This window comes from Petaurus breviceps, unplaced genomic scaffold (assembly GCF_028583685.1).
Source record: "Petaurus breviceps papuanus isolate PSGF00001 unplaced genomic scaffold, PetGlider_PUasm1.0 207, whole genome shotgun sequence".
Lineage (NCBI taxonomy): Eukaryota > Metazoa > Chordata > Mammalia > Diprotodontia > Petauridae > Petaurus > Petaurus breviceps.
In genome coordinates, this window is record NW_027185850.1 from 20899692 (window position 1) to 20912442 (window position 12751).

Below are 12751 nucleotides of genomic sequence, written 5' to 3' on the forward strand. Positions count from 1 at the left end.
ACTTGAACTACTCCAGGTCATCTCTCAAGAGTACTGTGTACAGTACTTCTGGGTACCACATTTTAGGAAGGATGTTGATTGAGGAAGTGGGTGATGTTAAGAAGGAGTTGGCCAGGAGGGTGAGAAATCCGTATCCCAAGTCACACAGGGTTCACTGGGCATGGAGTCAGAAAGACCTGAGTTCAAATCCAGCCTCAGACACTTACTAGCTGTGTGATACAGTGCAAATCACTTAACCTCTGTCTGCCTCAGTTTCCTCAACTGTCAAATGCAGATAAATCAATCAATCAAATTCATACCTTCCTCACAGGATTGTTGTAAGGATCGAATGAGATGATATTTGTAAAACTCTTAGCCAGTGCCTGGAACATAGTAGGTGTCTAATAAATGCTTGTTTCCTTTCCTTCCTCCCATCCTATCTTCTAACCATTTGTATTCCAAGATCTAACATTCTCTTTTCTAAGGTCCAACATTCTGCATCCTAAAGACCCCATCAGACCTTATATCCTCAGTTCTAAGGTGCCTCCCAGGTCTAACACTTTATGCTCTAAGGTTCTTTGCAGACATAAGTCTATATTCTAAGATTTCTCCCAGCTCTGACATTCTTCTCTCTGAGGTCACTCCAAACTCTAAAACCTTGTGTTCTAAGGTCCCTTCCAGAATTAACATTCTGTGTTCTAGCGTGTTCTGTAGTCCACATCCTGGCTTTCCATGTCCTTGGGGTGCTTCCATCCCCGGGATTCTGATGCTCAGTGTTTCATGCTTTGGGTTTACATTCAAAACAGTTGTGGGTCAATAACTGTGTTTCCAACCCCACCAAGAAGGCTCACCCGGTTTCCCCCCTAGAGACCTTTACATTTCTATATCGCCATGGGAACATTTCTTTAAAGGCTAGATTTGAGATGCAACGAAAATTAATGAGCAATACAGTCAGGGTCTAGTATATTCTTAAGCAGGGTACACTCTGTTCTCCCCATGCGTGTTTTAGAAGGAACGTGAAACATGGTGAGTCACTTCTGAGCTGTCACCAGAGGCGGAGTGGTCCCGGAAGCCAAAGCTCTTGGCGAATATTTCTTTTACCACTCAGCCTCTTACATAAACTCCCAGAGGACTCCTCATCTCCAGAGCCTTCTGAGGACATACTTCTTTCCAGGGTAATGTTGGCAGGAAGGACTCCTTACAGATGTTACAAGCAAACACACTTGAAACCCAAGCCAGCTCTGCATTAATATTGGAGCGGGGTAGTGCAAACATTGGGATGGTCCTCTGACTCTGAGAACAGAGAAAATAATGTTTTGCACATGCTGCATGTATCACCTTTCCTCCAAAGGCGCTCAGCCCACGTACACACATTTAGAATCTTGGAACCACAGGACCATAGAAGCTTAGACTGATAGAACCCTAGAACCCTGGGGTCATTAGATTCCAAGCGTCAAAGAACCTTGGAATCGTCAACTCTTCAAATCAGAAATAGAGGATTGGAAAGAACCTTAAGCTATTCTCTTGTCCCCTGTACAAACCATAAATTTTGTCTATACTCCCCGCAAAATCTCCAACTTTTAAAGCTCTTTTTAATCCAAGCCCTTCCTAACTTCCCAATCTTCTTACACTTTACTAACTCTGTTATCCAATGACAATGATGTCCTTGCTCTTTCGTGAACACAGAACTCTGAGCATTTTCACTACCTGGAATTCTCTCCCTTCTTATCTCGGCCCCAGTTCCCCTGGCTTCCCTCAAGTCTCAGCTAAAGACCCATCTTCTGAAATAAGCCTTTCCCAGTCTCCCTTAATACTAGTACCTGCCCCATGTTGATTACCTCCAGTTTTCTCGACTGTATCTTCTTTCTAGTTATTTGGGTAATATCTCCCCTATTGGACTGTGGATCCCTGAAAGCAAAGACTGTTTTAGGATCATTTTCCTTTTTGTGTATCCCCAGAACTTAGCACATCCCCTAGAAATGTGCTCATTGACCCGACTCCACCTGCTTGAGGAATCTTAGAATCTTAAAAGCCCCTTGAATCTCTGTCTTGGAATCTGCCTCTGTATTTCTGCCCTCCTCACCTGGAATGCACGGCATCTCCTTCAAAGCTCAGCTGAAAGGCTACCTCCTCATAGGGGCTCTTCCTGATCCCCCTCCCAAAACAATGACCTTCTATTTATCTTACATGTACTTATATACATACACATGCTTTCTCCTTCAACCCAGCGTAAGCTCCTTGCTGGCAGGGAAGTTTCGTTGCCTTTTATATCACCATTATCCAGTACAAATTAATCCATGCTAGTTGATTGATAGACTCTTAAAATGCATAGGTCACATAGTCTAACCTACCGACCAATATTATTCTTTCTACAATATCAATCTATTCCTGGCACATAGTAGGTGCTTAATAAAAGCTTATTGGATTGGTTTGGGAATTAACTCAAGGCATCCAGCCTCTTCTTTAACACCCTTCATGATACAGAGTGACTTCCCAAGGCACATTTAATTACTTGTCCAGCATTTGTTAATTAGCTATCCCACAATGACCATTGAAGGAGAAACTGAGGGGAAAGAAAGAGGAATCTGCATAGTTTTAGGGATCTCCATGATCATTCACTCCAACTCAGAGTGAAAGTATGAGCCCTCCCTACATCGGTCCTGACATCCTCCACCTGAAGATGCTTAGTGAGGAGGGACTCGCTGCCTTCCACTGCACTCCACTCTATTCTTAGGACAGTTTATAAGGTGCTAAAAGTCAAGTCAAAAGCATTTATTAAGTGTCTGCTGTGTATGGAGCTAAGTGCTGGGAATGCAAAGAAAGGCAAAAAGTCCGTCCGTGCCCTCAAGCTCATCGCCTAATGGTCTGATCAACCAGGACGAAGTCCAGACCAAAAGCCAAGTCCTCCCTTTTGTGTTTAAAATGTAACATTTGAGTTTCTTGTTGCTACAATCACGAGTTTTACATGATTTGGCATCAAGCTCACAAGATTCTGACACAACTTGTTTCATTCTTCATCAAGAAGGCATACTTTGGTCACATTAAGTGTCCTTTGATGAACAGTCCATTTTTTCCAAGTCTGGACTTAATTAGAGCCCATCAATTCTTGATGGAGTTTAAATCTGATGAATTCTGAGGCCTGTTTATCTCCACCTCTCACCTTTTGACTGTCAAGCCAGTACTCTCAAGTACTCTCTGCCTCCCTCTAAGATCCAATCAGAACTTTTAAGCACCTGTTGCATACCCGACGTTCAGAAATGAAAGACTCCTGCTCTTCCATGCAGTTAGGGGATATAATAGCTGGGTGGGGATAGGAAGCAGGGAGGCAGGGGAGCACATCTAACCTGTACCTGCAGTGTTATCTATGTGGAGAATTCTTGGTAGGGAAACTCTAACCATTAAAACAGAGGTAGATCAACTAGGGCATTAGAGGGAGGAAAAATGGTTCATCCACAGTCACACAATCAGGACGCATCAGAGACAGGATTGGAACCCAGACCTGCCCTTCATCCACTCTCATCCTGCCTCCCACTGTCACTACAAAGCAGGGATTTGGTAAATGTCAGTGAATTTAGAATTCCCTCCATTCTATGGTCCTGCTTCCCTGAAGAAGGCCTCCTGAGCCCACAAGCTGCCTTGAATGCCTCAGAGGCTTACTCACAGCTTCTCACAAAGTCACCCCCCTCCCCAACTTAGGGACTCACTCCCTGAAGAGTCTGCCAGCTTCCTTCTGGTTCTAGGAATGCAGAGGAACCAGCCTGCCAAGAACCCCATGGGTGCCACGTCTGCAATAGACTGGGGTTGCTCCATGTCCCCAAGGGGGCTGAACCTACGCCAAAAACACCACCCGAGAGACAATGTTTGCAGAATGCAGAGCTTTCTGGAGAACAGGAGTGTTTGAAATTCCAAAGGCCTGACTCATGCAGGAGAGAGCTAGTTGGTGGACGTGTGTGCTGGACATCCAGACAACAAAGGGTTGTCAGCCAGCTAGACGGCCTTCTGCCAAACTGGGGGTCTTTGGAGATCTTTCAGAGTGAAAGCTTCATTTGTCTCCTTGTAATTAACAGGCTTTCCCCAGCTAAGGAATGTCAAGCATTACTGAGGATAGGAGGAGGTGTTTGGGAAACTCCAGCAAGAGGCGGGCGTAGCAGTATAATTATTAGACAGACAATTTTGCATTGGGGAAATGGGGTGGGGATAATTGGTTTCAGAGTTAGCAAGGCCTGGGTTCAAGTCCTACCTCTGACTAGTTGTATGACTGGGCAAATCACTTAACATTTCAATTATCTAGGCAACTCTAAAGACTATGAGCCTCAAAGCAGGTATCTATCTGTACTGACGGAAGGACTTTACCCACAAAGAGTTCCCTGCAATGATAAACCCACAAAAATCTCTCTAAGGTATTCTAAAAAAAAGTTCATTGATCTTTGCTCCCTTACTTTCTCCAACTCACTGAGAGTCATCAATGAGGAAAGAGTCCCAGACCAATGGGCTTTGGGACTCAGCTTACATTCTTAACTTGACAAACACTAACAAACATGAACCTGCCGGTGTACAAAGAAAAACCGAAAAAGAAGATTGTATTCATTTAATTTAACACAATAGTGCCCTCACTTCCTTGCTTCAGTGTCCCCTCCAAACATCCTTCTGCTCTCTTATGGGTATTTTTAAAGGTTTCACTGATACTATTTTCTTTCTTTTCTCCTTCACTATCACCTTAATGCTAGGACCTTCCCCCTGAGATTATCTCCCATTTTCCTTGTATTTGTTTCTTGTATTTGTATCTTGTTTCTACATAGTTATCATTGTCTTCTCCATTAAACTGAGCCCCTTGAGGGCAGAGACTGTTTTTAATCTTTATTTTATCTCCAGGACTTAGTATAGTACCTGGCACATAGTAGGTGCTTAATAAATTTTCATTGACTTGACTTGACTACCACTATAATGGACTTCTCAAAATAGCATTAAGTGTTCCAGCTATCTGTAATAGGCAGCATATAAAGCCAAGGTCTCCAAAGTTTGGTCTTTGGCTTGACCCCAAAAGGGAGGAGAGGAGAGTGGAAGGATGATAAAACTGGGCTTGTGTCTCCACTATCACATCTATACTTAATCCCCCAAAACTCCCCAACTCTGTCCCCTCTCAAACTCTCAACTTCCCCTTCTAAGCAAGACAAGAGCCAGGCTCTTCAGGGTAATTATAATGAAATCCCTAACTATGGTAGCAGCTGCAGAGATGACATTAGGAACCTCCTCTCTCCCCCCCAAAACAACCCTTTTAGAAAGTTTTTCTGATCCCCTTACTTATGTGTGACCTCTTATTCCTCTTCAAATTACCATTTCTCTCTCTCTCTCTCTCTCTCTCTATATATATATATATATATATATATATACACATAATGTACATGGATAGATATATATAATCACAGATTTAGAGTTGCAGGTCTAACTCCTTGATTTTGCAAATGAGGAAACTGAGGCTCAGAGGGGCTAAGTACTATGTTCACAGACCACCCAGTAGAATGTAAGTTCATTGAGGGCAGGGGCTGGTTTTTGTTTTATTTTCACATCCCCAAATTATTGGATAAGACAATGCCTTAGATCTGGAAGAGAGCTTAAAATGCATGCTCATTGGATTGTCCTGGATAAGACTGAAGGATGCTCCTGGGAGAAGAAAATATATGTGGTCCAAGGAGCTGTCCAAATGAAAGACCAAAAGGTGACGTCAAGTCAAATCAGTTTAGGAGACAGAGCCAAGGCTAAACTGGAGATGGAAAAGGAGTTGTAATTGTGGTTCAAGGCTGGTGAGTCAATACACAGTAGGTAGGGGGCAATCCAAGATGCAAGGGAGCTTCTGGCATCAGTGAAATCATGGTTTGGCCTCAGAAAACTTCTCTGCCAGAGAGAGTACTTCCTGCATCTTTTGAAGAGTAAATTTATAAGGCATGTTGAAAATTGGAATTTGCTCAGTTTTTGAAAAAGGGAATATTCTAATCAATCAACAAAAATTTATGGAAGGAAGGAAGGAAGGAAGGAAGGAAGGAAGGAAGGAAGGAAGGAAGGAAGGAAGGAAGGAAGGAAGGAAGGAAGGAAGGAAGGAAGGAAGGAAGGAAGGAAACAGATATGCATTGAGTGCTCACTGTGTGTCCAGGGATATGCTGAGTGGTTTACAAATATCTTACATTTGATTCTCACAATAGCTCTGGGAGGAAGGTGCCATTACCATCCACATTTTACAGTAAAGGAAACTGAGGCAGCCTGGGGTGGAGATATTTGCGGAGGATGACACAGCTAGTGAGTGTCTAAGACTGGACTAGATTTAGGTCTTCCTGGCTCTAGGTCCAGTGCTTCTTGAATCTAACAATTAGCTGAGTCTCATGAAGTGTCAGCCATGTGCTCGGCACCGTGCTAGGCACCTGGGATGCAAAGGCAGAAATGAATGAGTCCCTATTCCTGAAGAGCTCACATTTTGCCAGAGGAAACATGGCCAGATAGCTGGAGTCCCCTGTGATCGCTGCCATGGCCTCACACCCGGTTTGTGATCTGTTCTCCATATCCTGATCTGGAGAAACAAAAATCACAGAACTCCAGAGTTTGAGGGGCTTGAGACGTCATCGAGTCCAGCCTGTGCGGGGCATTCCCAACAAGAGGCTGCTCAGACTTCACCTGAAGACCTCCAACTGGGAAGAATGCACCACCTCTGTAGGCAGCCTGTTTGGACAGCTCCCAGTGTCAGGAAAGTTTTCCTTATATTGAGTTAAAATCTGCCTCTGGTCCTGCCCTCTGGGGCCAAGCCCAGCACATTGAGACCTTCCTCAGCAGGATAACCCTTCACATTCTTCAGGACAGGGATTTGGTCCCTCTGGGGATCCCGGCTCTTCCCACCATTTCAGTCACCTTAACCAAAACCCTCTCCAAATGGTCAATGTCATCTCAAAACTCCTACCCCCACAACAGAACACAGTACTTCACATGTGGCCTGAAGAAGGCAGAAAAAGAGACAACCTGTCCAAAGTGACATCAGTGTAAAGACAAACACTGCCGCCTCTTCTATGCTGTCATGCTTCTTACAAAGGGTGTCATCATGAATTTCAGTCAATCCCAAAAGCTCTTTGAATTTGGGCAGACCAATGTGACTACTCACGGCAGAATGGTTCTCCAAATTGATGGGGTTCTGTAGATGCGCTGTAATAATTCAATTCCATAAACATTTACGAAATACCTGGTATATGCCAGGCACTGTGCTAAGCTCTGGGGATACAAAAAAGGGTGAAAAAACAGTTTCTGCCCTCAAGAAGCTTCCAGTCTAACTGAGGAGACAATGTGTAAACAGATAGATCCAAAGCAAGCCAGGTTCAGGATAGATAGAAGATAATTCACAGGGGAACACGGGAAGTGAGAGAAGGCTTTTCATATATTTCATGATATCATTTCATGATAATTCAGGGAAGGCTTCCTGTAGCAGGGAGGGCATCAGCCGGGCCTTCAAGGGAGCCGAGGATGGAGAGTGCTTCCTCCGACCAAGGCTTCTGCTGAGGGAGAGTGTGTTTTGGCAGAGATCAGGCCATCCAAACTGGCAGCTACAGGAGCCTTCCAAGGGGAGAAGGAAGCCAGGGGGGATCATGATCTCATTCAGTGAAGAGGAGGTACCCACCCCAGCATTTGGCATACACTAGACCCCCAGTCTGGTGTTCAGCCTCACACTGGGCACAGTAGGGGAGAAAAAGTAAGAGAAATATGGAATGTCATAGATTGTCACAGATGGGAGGGCCCGGGAGTGACCTTAATCCAGAGAATGTCAGAGCTGGGAGGGGCCTGAGAACAAGGAATGTCAGAACTGGGGTGGGGGGCCTTAGAACAGGGGATGTCAAAGCTGGGAAGGTCCTTAGAACAGGGAATGTCAAAACTTGAGGGGGGTGCTTAGAATAGGGGGATGTCAGAGCTGGGAGGGGCCTTAGAACAAGGAATGTCAGAACTGGGTGGGAGGGCTTAGAACAGGGGATATCAGAGCTGGGAAGGAGCTTAGAACAGGGGATGTTAGGGTTTGGAAGTGCCTGAGAACAGGGGATATCAGAGCTGGGAGGTGTCTTAGATCACTGAAAAAAATGTTGGAGTTTAGAGGGACCTAGAATATTAGGAAAAAAATATTTGAATGAAAAAGAACCTTTTGAGGTCATCTGGTCCAATGCCTCTTCACCTAATTATAGAAACACTTATAAAGTATTTTAAAGTTTTCAGTGTGCTTCACAAATACTATCTTATTTGATCCTCAAAACAACCTTGGGAGGTAGGTGCTATTATATTCCCATTTTACAGATGAGGAAAATGAGGCAGACAGAAGTTAAATGGCTTGCTTAGGGTCTGAATTGTCCAAAGCCATATTTGAACTCATGTATTCCTGGCTCCAAATTAAGAGTTCCAGTCAATTCCCACCCCACCCCCAGCTGCCTACTTTACATATTAGGAAACTGAGTCCTAGAGAGATTAAATAAATTCACCTCAGTCATATGCTGAGTTAGTGTTGGAACCAGGACCAGAACCCAAATCTCTCCCCTCCTGAGTCTTTTCACTTGCCTTATGAGGCTCTGACGTGACTCCAGGACAGGGGAGGTATCATGGGAAAGCCACTGGCCTGGGTTCCTGTCCATACTCCAATGCTTCTTACCAGGCTGTGTGACCCTGGGCCAGCGGCTCCCCTCTCTGAACCTCCTTTTCTTCTGCTATCAAATGGAAATAGCAATGCTGGCATTTGTTCACAAGACTACCAGAAGTTTTTGTAACTTGTAATCATTTAAACATGATCCATTATGATTGTGGTCATTGGGGTTCTATCTTCTCCCTCCCATCCCTCCACGAGCCACAGCTCTCACTCGGTATGGAGGATCTCCCACCCTCTACCGCTCAAGGCTAGCGATTCCACTGAGCCCAGACTGACTATTAAAACAAGCCCTAAAATGGCAGTGGGGGCACAGTGCCATGAGAGAAGCATTGGTTGTGAGTGCTTCTACTTACCAAATTTGTGGCTTTGGACAAGTGACTTCCCTCTTCCATTCCTCAGCCTCCCCCCCGTATGAATTAATGGCTTATTCCCAGTGATCTCTAAGGTCCTCCCACCCCTACATCCCAGGCCTCCATGACTGAGGGCCAACAAGCCCCACTGGACCCACCCATTTTCCATGGAAGTTGGCCATGAAGGGGTAGGACGGAGATGGCTCTGATAGACTTTGCGAGAATACACCTTCCCTTTCTTTGTCTCCACTGACAGATAGCTGGACGGTGCAGGGTTGAGTGGGATGATGTTGACTGACCAAGTATGGAGCTCTGCAGTGTGGGAAGAGGCTTCCCCTGGGACAGAGAAAATCATCCTCATAGGCTTTGCAGCTGACTCTGAGCTCATGCCCGTTTAAGGTCAGCTAAAGGAGCTGGGGGGCAGCCAGGGGTCCAGTGGGGAGGGCTTGGAGTCAGGAAGATGAGAATTAGAATCTGCCTGAGACACTGCCCAGCAGCAGGACCCTGGGCAGCTCACTTGGCTTCTCCAGATGAAGGCGTTGGACAGTTCCCGGCAGGGCCTCCGGCCGCCTCCATCCCTGTGCTCCTCTTCAGTTCTGACTCCTGGTTTCCTCCAACCCTGCCTTCTCCAGGAAGTCCTCCCAGACATCCTTAACCTCATTACTCTCCCTACAAATTATCTCCAGTTTATCCCATCTACATCTTGTTTATACACAGGGGCTTGCATGTTGTCTCTGAGCTCCTCAAGGGCTGGGACTGTCTTATGCCCTTCCTTGTGTCCCCAGAGCTTAACGGTGTCTGGTACATAGTATGTGTTAATAAATGCTTATTGACTTCATTTGACTTGACTTGATGGTCTCTCAGGTGCCTTCCGACTCTTTCTAGGATCCTGGGAAGATTCATTCCTCCTCAGGTCTCATTTTCCTCATCCATAAAATGTAACCTTCCAGATGTAAATCTATGAATCCCTGAAATATAACTCTGGTTGCACATGGTCACAGCTGAAAGGGGCCAGTGACCCCCCCAGAGTGTGTCCAGAGGAGCAGGCTAAGGGACTCTGCATTCTCACTGGCCTTGATTTTGTTTTAATTTTGGGATGAAGCTTATGAACAGAACTCCAAGGCAAGATGGCTTTCAGAAACCAAGACAGCCTTTTCCTGTAAATCACAAGTGAAAAGCTGGTGGTAAATAGACTTCTGTTTATTCTAAGTGAGAAAGTGAGAACATTGACCTTATCCAAACAGCTGCACAAACCACTCAGACCCATCAACGAGAAATTCAGCCTCCTTTCCTAAAGGTCCAAACAACTCTCCCTGACATCTTCCCCACATACCCCCATTAATGGCTGCTCAAAACATTCCTGTATCTATTATCTCCTATTGGGAAGTTCTCTCTGCAACAAACGCAGGGTAGGCACAAAAAATAAATGACCATCATCTCTATTTTACAGAGGAGGAAACTGAGGCAAGGTCATGCAGCAAGTCCACAGAAGGGCCAGGGCTCAAACCCAGCTCTCATGCCTCCTCAGCCCGGGGTTCCTGGACCAGCTAGAAGGACACTGTTCTCCCATTATGCTGGGAACTGGCCATGCCACTGGTGAAGGTGAAGCCTTTAAAGAAATCCAGGGGTGGGCACCCATCCCAGGGGGCTTGCCCAAGTCAGCCAGAAGTTTAGAGCTGGAATAGGGCTGAGAGAAGGCTCCAATCACCTTTGTTCTACAGGGACCCTCCCCAAAGGGGTAGTGATTCCCAGCCACAAGTAGCAGGCTCTAAAATGTTGGTCTAAGGCACGCCTGGTACACTGGAATTTTTACTTGAACAGATGAAGAAACATCCTCCCACCCCTGAGACAGAGGTGATGGCCTCGGGGTGTAGACTGAGACATGTATGTAGGCGTGCATGAACATACACATGCACACATGTTTATGCATGTATGTATATGTGTGCGTGTATGTTCTGTCCCAGGATAGCCTTTTACATGTACAGTCCTGTATCATGTGTCCCCCAAATCTCCTCCTCAGAAAAGACATTGACAAGTGCCCGGAGGGGAGTGACCAGGACAGCAAACAGACTGGAGACCATGGCATCCAAGAATTAAATGGAAAACAATGGAAGGTTGTGAGCCTGGAGGTAGATCCAAGGGATAGATCTGAAGATTTGATGGCTGTTGTTCAGCCATTTCAGTCGTGTCCAACCCCGCCCCCCCCCATTGGGGGTTTTCTTGGCAGAGACACTGGAGGGATTTGCCATTTCCTTCTCCATCTCATTTCATAGATGAGGAAAGTGAGGCAGAGGGTTAAGTGACTTGCCCAGGGTCACATAGATAGTAATTGTTTGAGGCTGGATTTGAACTCAGGTCTTCCTGACTCTATGCCTGGTGACCTATCCACTGCACCACATAGCTGCCCCAGGGATGCAAGCACAAAGACTGAAATGGCCCCTACTCACAGTGAGTTTATATTGTAACTGGAGAGACAACAAATATGTGCATAAAGAAATACAGCATGAATAGACACGTGAATAAATACAAACAAAGGAGTCTGGGATCAAGTCTTCATGTTGAAGATGGTGCCTGAGCTGCCTCTGAAAGGAAGAGACTCCATGAGGCAGATGTGAGGAGGTGAGGAGGGAGGGCATGCCAGGCATGTGGGATGGCAAGGGCAAAGGCCCGGAGATGGGAGATGGAGGTCAAGTGTGAGGATCGGAGAGAAGGCTGGTCTGGCTGGATCACAGTGCAGGAGGGGGATTCTCTGGTCATTGCATTTTCATGCTCAAAAAAATCCCTTTTACTCCTAGAAGGGAAAAAAATACAAGCATCTCTGCCCCATGCCTAGAGGGCTCTCCCTACTTCTCTCTGCCTCTTGGATGAATGGATGGATAGAGGAAGGAAGGAAGGAAGGAAGAAGGAAGGAAGGAAGGAAGGAAGGAAGGAAGGAAGGAAGGAAGGAAACACTTATCAGGTTCAAAGCAGTACACTAAGAACTAGGAATACAAACAGAAAGTGAAGGTCCCTGCTCTCAAGAAGCTGGTGTTCTACTCAGTGAGACAATGCATCTAAGAGGGTGCAGGCACCAGACATATGGAAAGAGCCCAGGGCTCCTAGGGAACGGTAACAAAGCAGACAGTAATGCATTTTCTTCCACGTCCGTTCCCCTAGTAAAATCCTGTCTTTTTCAGACATTGCACCATCTGACAGTTTCCAAGGACTTTGGAGGCCAGATGCTTCTCCTCCAGGTCCTGGGGGGCTAGGGCTGCTGAGGAGGAGGGGGCTGGCTGCTGCACCTGCAGATTGGTGCCAGTTGGTCCTGATTTGGAGGGGCGGGCCCAGGGGGTGGCGCTCTGTAGCCCTGGCATATACTGCCTCTCTGTCTCACCTATGCTGACTTGTTTGCCATGGAAGTGGTTGGGGGGAGCATCTCAGACCCTTCCAGAGCAGAGGTTGCTTCCCCAGTGATGGTTTCAGGGCTAGTCTCTGGGGGCCTCTGAGTTCTGTGAAAGCTCCATCCAGGTGTGAGGGGAGGTGCTAGTGGTGCTTTTTGCTAGTGCTAGCAGTGATTTGACTTGGCTAGATCCTGGCCCATTACCTTGAATTAATGTGGGAATCTATTCTATCAATATATGTGCATATATTGTACATATTCAATAGACTGGCAGGTCTTTGAGGACTTAGTCTCTCAGTTTTCTTTCTGAGACCAGGACCTAGCCCAGTGCCTGACTCTTACATGCTCACTAATTGATTTAGTGAGTGAGTGATTGAGTGATTGATT